The sequence below is a fragment of the Budorcas taxicolor genome, chromosome 7, assembly GCF_023091745.1.
Source record: "Budorcas taxicolor isolate Tak-1 chromosome 7, Takin1.1, whole genome shotgun sequence".
In the NCBI taxonomy this organism is placed as follows: Eukaryota; Metazoa; Chordata; class Mammalia; order Artiodactyla; family Bovidae; genus Budorcas; species Budorcas taxicolor.
The window spans coordinates 13,980,209-13,989,174 of NC_068916.1; the positions used below are offsets into that span (position 1 = coordinate 13,980,209).

At 43.3% G+C, this 8,966-nt stretch overlaps 1 pseudogene; it reads left to right on the top strand.

Moving 5' to 3' along the window:
* Positions 1 to 7,565: 7,565 nt before the first annotated feature.
* LOC128050502 (olfactory receptor 7D4-like) lies at positions 7,566 to 8,388 on the top strand (annotated as a pseudogene).
* Positions 8,389 to 8,966: the final 578 nt, after the last annotated feature.

The following is an 8,966-nucleotide window of genomic DNA, read 5'->3' on the forward strand; positions in this document are numbered from 1 at the left end:
AAAAGAGGTGAAGAGAAAACAATAAAAGCATTTCACTACTTGAAATCATTTTGGATTTGAACAGTTCACCACCTAGAGCACATAAAAATTTGAAAGTTTGTTGAAACACATTTTTCGAACAGAGGAGGGTTTGGCTGAATAGAAATAGTCTAAGCTTGGACCATTTTCTAAAAGAGGGAAAAGCATGAAGCAGTTATAAATCTGTAAATGGCTTCACTATGGTGATATGCATCTTGTGGCGATATGAAGTAAATGATTAAACACATGAGAAAGTAATGACTGTTAAAAGCTTGTCTTAGCCCATGGAGAATAGAGTGTTTTGAACTACCTTTATATCCTTTCTTCATATCTTTATTAGGCCCAATGGACTATACAGTCCATGGAATTCTCGAGGCCAGAATACTGAAGTGGGTAGCCTTTCTCTTCTTCAGGGGGCATTCCCAACCCAGGGATCAAACCCAGGTCTCCCCCATTGCAGGCAGATTCTTTACCAGCTGAGCCACAAGGGAAGCCCAAGAATACTGGAGTGGGTAGCCTATCCGTTCTCCGGTAGATCTTCCCAACCCAGGAGCTGAACTGGGTCTCCTGCAATGCAGGCAGATTCTTTACCAGTTTATCAGAGAAGCCCTAATTAGGCAAAACAGTGATTTGTCTTTTTTTCCTATTTCTAGCCACTTATTTTTTTTCTTTTTATTTTAATTGGAGGCTAATTACTTTACAATATTGTGGTGGTTTCTGCCATACATTCACATGAATCAGCCATGGGTGTACATGTGTTCCCTGTCCTGAACCCCCCTCCCACCTCCCTCCCCATCCCATCCCTCTGGGTCATCCCAGGCACCAGCCCTGAACACCCTGCCACATGCATCGAACGTGGACTGGCGATCTATTTCACATATGTTAGTATGCATGTTTCAATGCTATTCTCTCAAATCATCCCACCCTTGCCTTCTCCCACAGAGGCCAACAGTCTGTTCTTTACATCTGTGTCTCTTTTGCTGTCTCGCATATAGGGTAGTGCCAAAGAATGCTCAAACTACCGCACAACTGCACTCATCTCACACGCTAGTAAAGTAATGCTTAAAATTCTCCAAGCCAGGCTTCAGCAATGCAGGAACCGTGAACTTCCAGATGTTCAAGCTGGTTTTAGAAAAGGCAGAGGAACCAGAGATCAAATTGCCAACATCCTCTGGATCATGGAAAAAGCAAGAGAGTTCCAGAAAAACATCTATTTCTGCTTTATTGACTATGCCAAAGCCTTTGACTGTGTGGATCACAATAAACTGTGGAAAATTCTGAGAGAGATGGGAATACCAGACCACCAGACCTGCCTCTTGAGAAATCTGTATGCAGGTCAGGAAGCAACAGTTAGAACTGGACATGGAACAACAGACTGGTTCCAAATAGGAAAAGGAGTATGTCAAGGCTGTATATTGTCACCCTGCTTATTTAACTTCTATGCAGAGTATATCATGAGAAATGCTGGGCTGGAAGAAGCACAAGCTGGAATCAAGATTGCCAGGAGAAATATCAATAACCTCAGATATGCAGATGACACCACCCTTATGGCAGAAAGTGAAGAGGAACTAAAGAGCCTCTTGATGAAAGTGAAAGAGGAGAGTGAAAAGTTGGCTTAAAGCTCAACATTCAGAAAACGAAGATCATGGCATCTGGTCCCATCAGTTCATAGGAAATAGATGCGGAAAGAGTGGAAACAGTGGCTGACTTCATTTTTCTGGGCTCCAAAATCACTGCAGATGGTGATTTCAGCCATGAATTAAAAGACCCTTACTCCTTGGGAGAAAAGTTATGACAAACCTAGACAGCATATTCAAAAGCAGAGACATTATTTTGCCAACAAAGGTCCATCTAGTCAAGGCTATGGCTTTTCCTGTGGTCATGTATGGATGTGAGAGTTGGACTATAAAGAAAGCTGAGCACTGAAGAACTGATGCTTTTGAACTGTAGTGTTGGAGAAGACTCTTGAGAGTCCCTTGGACTGCAAGGAGATCCAGTCCGTTGTAAAGGAGATCAGTCCTGGGTGTTCATTGGAAGGACAGATAAGGACTGTTGTTGAAGTTGAAACTCCAGTACTTTGGCCACCTGATGCGAAGAACTGACTCATTGGAAAAGACCCTGATGTTGGGAAAGATTGAGGGCAGGAGAAGAAGGGGACGACAGAGGATGAGATGGTTGGATGGCATCACCGACTCGATGGACATGGCTTTGGGTGAACTCCGGGAGTTGGTGATGGACAGGGAGGCCTGACGTGCTGTGGTTCATGGGGTCCAAAGGAGTTGGACATGACTGAGTGACTGAACTGATATAGGGTCATCATTACCATGTTTCTAAATTCCATATATATGCATTAATATACTGTATTGGTGTTTTTCTTTCTGACTTACTTCGCTCTGTATAACAGGCTCCAGTTTCACCGACCTCATTAGAACTGATTCAAATGTATTCTTTTTAATAGCTGAGTAATATTCCATTGTGTATATGTACCACAGATTTCTTATCAATTCCTCTGCTGATGGACATCTAGGTTGCTTCCATGTCCTGGCTATTGTAAACAGTGCTGCAATGAACATTGGGGTACACATGTTTCTTTCAATTTTGGTTTCCTTTTTTTTTTATTAAGAATCAAACTTTAATATTTCAAGGACACCCCAAATGAGTTACTGGTGGGGTTACAGAAGCTTCCATTCAAGCCACAACAGCGAGAATCAAGAATATTAAAGTTGAAGCAATCATCTCTTTGGATATATAAAAACTATATATTAAAGCGTGTCACAAAGTGCAAAAAGGGAGGCATTCATCAGAGCAAAAACAAGCAGCAGACTGATTGTCCTTACAAGAGGGAAGGGAAATTTATTTTGGAATTCACAGTGCCAGGAAATAGAGCTGCTTCAGGCAAAAAAAAAAAAAAAAAAAAAAGATTTTCATTGATTCTTATTACAGCTAGCAAAGGCAAGCTCAAAGAAAATCAAGGTTCAGATTTCTCATGACTGTAGTTGGATTTGCAACAAAGAGAGCCTTTGGTCACTTCTCATATGTAGGTTGAAAAAGAAGCAGTGAGATTTTAGCCAGTGATTCTGACCCCAGGCTGACACCTCAGTGCCCAAGCTCTGAGCTCCTCAGGGAGGACGGCCTGGAATTCTCCTGCACCAGCATTTCCACAAGCTGCTCCTTCGTGTGAATCTCAGGTCACAGCCACTGTCCAGCAAGCTCCTGGAGATGTCTCAGGACATCCCTGGGCCCAGCTGCATCTTCATAGTGGAACTCCTGGAACCTCTGCCTGGAGGCTGCAGGGTTGAGAGGACTCCTTCAGGGCATGATCTCCAAGTCATCTTCAGAGTCTTCATCGAGGCTCTCTGGTGGAACCTAGACCTACGGCGGCACAATCAGGATGCCTCCTGGCTCCTCAGCCATCCTCTCATTTGGTGGTGAACTTATTTCATCATTCTGGACTTCTCCATCTCTTTGCATCTCTCGATACCGTTCAGTCTCCATCCTAGAACTCTGCAAAAGAATTTTTCAGACTCCTGCGCAGGTCCCCCTTAGAAGGCCAGGTGAACGGGGGAAGGAGAGGAGCGAGACGCCAAGCCCCGCCACCAACTCCAGGATAAAGGTCAATTCTGGTTTCCTTGGTGTGTATGCCCAGCAGTGGGATTGCTGGGTCGTATGGCAGTTCCATTTCCAGCTTTTTGAGGAATCTCCACACTGGTCTCCATAGTGGCTATACTAGTTTGCATTCCCACCAACAGTGTAAGAGGGTTCCTTTTTCTCTGCACACTCTCCAGCATTTACTGTTTGTAGACTTCTTGACAGCACCCATTCTGACCGGCATGAGATGGTACCTCATTGTGGTTTTGATTTGCATTTCTCTGATAATGAGTGACGTTGAGCCTCTTTTCATGTGTTTGTTAGTCATCTGTATGTCTTCTTTGGAGAAATGTCTGTTTAGTTCTTTGGCCCATTTTTTTTTATTGGGTCGCTTATTTTTCTGGAATTGAGCTGCAGGAGCTGTTTGTATACTTTTGAGATTAATTCTTATTTCTCTTTATACCTTGACAAAATCTTTTTTTTTTTTTCTGATTTTTTTCTTTTTTAAAAAACTTTTAATTTTATATTGAGCTATTGGGCTTCCCAGGAGGCGCTAGTGGTAAAGAACCCACCTGCCAATGCAGAAGACAAAAGAGATGCAGGTTTGATCCCTGGGTCAGGAAGATCCCCTGAAGTAGGAAATGGCATCCCATGCCAGTACCCTTCCCTGGGAAATCCTATGGACAGAGGATACTGCTGGGCTACATTCTAGAGGGTTGCAAAGAGTCAGACATGACTGAAGCAACTTAACACACATAGCCAATTAACAATGCTTGTAAAATTTCAGATGAACAGTGAAGGGACTCATTTAGTTCAGTTAAGTCGTTTAGTTGTATCTGACTGTTTGTGACCCCATGGACTGTAGCACACCAGGTTTCCCTGTCCATCACCAACTCCCAGATCTTGCTCGAACTATGTCCATCGGGTCGGTGATGCCATCCAATCATGTCATCCTCTGTTGCCCCCTTCTCCTCCTGCCTTCAATCTTTCCCAGCATCAGGGTCTTTTCCAATGAGTCAGTTCTTCACATCAAGTGGCCAAAGCATTGGAGCTTCAGCTATAGCATCAGCCCTTCCAATGAATATTCAGGACTGATTTCCTTTAGGATTGACTTGTTTGATCTCCTTGCAGTCCAAGGGATTCTCGAGAGTCTTCTCCAATACCACAGTTCAAAAGCATCAGTTCTTCAGTGCTCAGCTTTCTTTATAGTCCAAATCTCACATCGATACACGACTACTGGAAAAACCATAGCTTTGACTAGATGGACCTTTGTTGGCAAAGTAATGTCTCTGCTTTTTAATATGCTGTCTAGGTTGGTCATAGCTTTTCTTCCAAGGAGCAAGCGTCTTAATTTCATGGCTGCCGTCACCATCTCCAGCGATTTTGGAGTCCCCCCAAAATAAACTCTATCACTGTTTCCCTATCTATTTGCCATGAACTGATGGGACTGAATGCCACAATCTTAGTTTTTTGAATGTTGAGTTTTACACCAATTTTTTCATTCTCCTCTTTTGCTTTCATCAAGAGACTCTTTAGTTCTTCTTTGCTTTCTGCCATGCGGGTGGAGTCATTTGCCTATTTGATATTTCTCCCTGCAAACTCGATTCCAGCTTGTGCTTCATCCAGCTTGGCATTTTGCATGATATACTCTGCATAGAAGTTAAATAAGCAGGGTGACAATACACAGCCTTGATGTACTCCTTTTCCAATTTGGAACCAGTCTGTTGTTCCATGTCCGGTTCTAACTGTTGCTTCTTGACCTGCATACAGATTTCTCAGGAGGCAGGTCAGGTGGTATGGTATTCCCATCCCTTTCAGAATTTTTCACAGTTTATTGTGATCCACACAGTCAAAGGCTTTAGCATAGTCAATGAAGAAGCAGCAGTGGATTTTCTAGAATTCTCTTGCTTTTTCTATAATCCAACGGATGTTGACAACTTGATATCTAGTTCCTCTGCCTTTTCTAAATCCAGCTTGAACATCTGGAAGTTCATGTTGAAGCCTGGCTTGGAGAATTTTGAGCATTACTTTGGTAATATGTGAGATGAGTACAGTTCTGTAGTAGTTTGAACATTCTTTGGCATTGCCTTTCTTTGGAAAGGGCCTCAGCCATACATATACATGTATCCATTCTCCCCCAAACGCCCTCCCCTCTAGGCTGCCACATAACCTTGAGCAGAGTTCCATGTGCTCTACAATAGGTACTTGCTGGTTATCCATTTTAAATATAGCTGTGTGTACATGTGCATCCCAAATTCCCTAACTATTCTTCCCCCTCAGCCTTCCACCCCGGCAACCACAAGTTCATTCTCTAGGTCTGTGAATCTCTTCCTGTTGACAAAGATCTCATTTTATTTCTGTTCATGAGGTGGAGAAACCTGAGGGAGGTTCAAAGCTTCTGGCCCACTGTGAGAAGTCATGCCAAGAGCTTGTCCATTAATAATGTTAGTTGGGTTTGAAATGTTAGTTGGGTTGGAACTAGATCAGCAGTATCTTCATTAATAGAAACCTCAAGTGGAAAAACAAAGGAGGTAATGTATCCTTTCTGATCTGTAATGATCAGATCAACTGTGTTTTTCTCTAGTCCTTTTGTTTTCCTCAAAGTAAGAGGGAGATCAGGGAAGAATACTGAATCTGGAGATGAGAGATGGGCTGCTAAATTAAAAACTATGTCGTTAGAAAGTGAAGTCAGGTGAAAGTGAAGTCCCTCAGTCGTGTCCGACTCTTTGCAACGCCATGGACTGTAGTCTACCAGGCTCCTCTGTCCATGGGATTTTCCAGGGAAGAGTACTGGAGTGGGTTGCTAGAGAAGTACATAAATCATAATAGTAATATCTTTTATTGGACACCTACCACTTGCCAGTCTTTTTACATTCATTATGGCATTGCATCATTATAACCCTCTTGACTAAGAGCTCAGATGGATCATATAGCCCTTCAGTCACAGCTAAGAAGAGATAGATGTGCCCAGTCACTCAGTTGTGTCCGACTCCTTGAGAGCCCATGGACGTAGCCTACCAGGCTCCTCTGTCCATGGGATTCTCTAGGCAAGAATATTGGAGTGAGTTGCCTTTTCCTTCTCCAGGGGATCTTCCTGACCCAGGGATCAAACCTGGCTCTCCTGCATTGCAAGCAGATTCTTTACTGTATGAGCTACAGGGAAGTTCCAAAAACTCAAATCTATGTCTGTCTGCCTCATAAAACAGTCATCTTAACTGCAGTGTCAGCCTTGTCTCCCTGGAGGAATATTTTGAAAATAACCACCAATGAGGATGCTACGTCAATAGGAAGAGGCTGCATTTCCTATAGAAAACATGTGAATATTCTCTTCAATGCAAGTTTTATAAACACAGTTAAACCAACTTCCATAGAAAAGGGAAGATTATCAGAAAATCCATGCATATTTAAACAGAATGCAGGGCAAGAAGTTAACCAGAAGTGTTGAAGGGCTGGTCTCCAACCCAGAAAGCTTCAGAATCAATGTCATCATCTCTATCTCTTCCCTTTTTTCCCTCCTTCCCTTATTCTCTCATGCCAAGTGATCTGATGTCTCATTCTAAGTACTTGCCTTACTGCCTTCATCTCTGCAGGCTATATTTCCCAACTTTTAAAGTTTATTGAGCCATGATTTCTTTAGGTTTCCATAGCATGTCAGGAAATCTTCTTTAAACTCATTTATCCCGTCAACAATCCGATGGAATAAATACCATTAATAATCCCCTTTTATGCCGGTGCACTGAGACAACCCAGAGGGATAGGATGGGAAGGGAGGTGGGAGGGGGGTTCAGGATGGGGGACATACGTACACCCATGGCTGGTTCGTGTCAATGTATGGCAAAACCCACCACAGTATTGTCAAGTAATTAACCTCCAATTAATTACTTCACACTCCCACGTACTTCTTCCTCTCCTACCTGTCCTTTGTTGACATCTGTTTTCCCTACACCACTGTCCCGAGGATGCTAGTGAATATTCAGACACAGAGCAAAGACATCTCCTACACAGGCTGCTTCACTCAGGTGTATTTCTTTATGGTTTTTGCTGGAATGGACAATTTCCTCCTGACCGTGATGGCCTATGACTGGTTTGTGACCACCTGCCACCCTCTGCACTACACGGTCACCATGAACCCCCACTTCTATGGTCTCCTGGTTCTCATGTGTTTGTCATTTTATTCGGCTCCCTGTTTCATATACTACTGATGATGGGGCTGACTTTCTGTATTGGAACTGAAATTCCACATTTCTTCTGTGAACTGACTCAGACTCTCAAGGCAGCCTGCTCAGACACCCTCTCAATAGCATCTCTTTGTGTGTGGCCACTGCCCTGCTGTGTATGTTTCCTCTGACTGGGATACTCTTTTCTTACTCTCAGATTGTCTGTCCATTAATAAAGATGGCCAAGGAAATGGCAACCCACTCCACTGTTCCTGCCTGGAGAATCCCAGGGACGGGGGAGCCTGGTGGGCTGCTGTCTATGGGGCCACACAGAGTTGGACACGACTGAAGTGACTTAGCAGCAGCAGCAGCAGCCACTGAAGGCAAGTACAAAGCACTTTCCATCTGCGGGTCTCACTGCTCTGTGGTCTCCTTGTGCTATGGGACAGGCCTGGGGGGTTACCTTACTTCTGCTGTGACCCAGTCTTCCCAGAGAAGCTCCATTGCCTCCGTGATGTACACTGTGATCACTCCCATGATGAACCCCTTCATCTATAGCCTGAGGAACAAGGATGTGAAGGGGGCCCTGGCAAGGTTCCTGAGTCTAGGCACCCCTTGTCTGTGATGAGTCACTCACCTCAGACCTAAGTGGACATTGTGAAGCCCAAAGACAAATGTAGATTTAAGTCTCCTGGCTCCTTTTCTCCCTTAAAAGACATGCTCATTTCTTCTATTCCTAAAGCACCTGTGACTTCACTTTTTGGGGATTGTCTTTTAAGGTGGTTTTTTTTTTTTTTTTTTTTTTTTTGATGTAGACCATTTTTTAAAGTCTTTATTGAATTTGTTACCACATTGCTTCTGCTTTTATGTTTCTTGTTTTTGGCCATGAGGCATGTGGGACCTTAGCTCCCTGACCAGGTAACAAAGAAGCACCCCCTGCACTGGAAGGGGAAGTCTTACCACTGGGCTGCCAGACAAGCCCCCACTTCTGTTTTTGTGTTCGTTTCTCTACTGTTCTATTACTTTCTCTACTGTAAATTTTTAAAAACATTTTCTTTATAGGCTGTCCATAAAATTTCATGGCTTTACATGCTTTCTTGTAGCCATTCTAACAATTTCTAACTTCAGATTTAGAGCACTTTATCAAGTGCTGACCTGGTAGTCCCCAAATTAGCCTCTCAAACATTGATGTTCTTCACATTC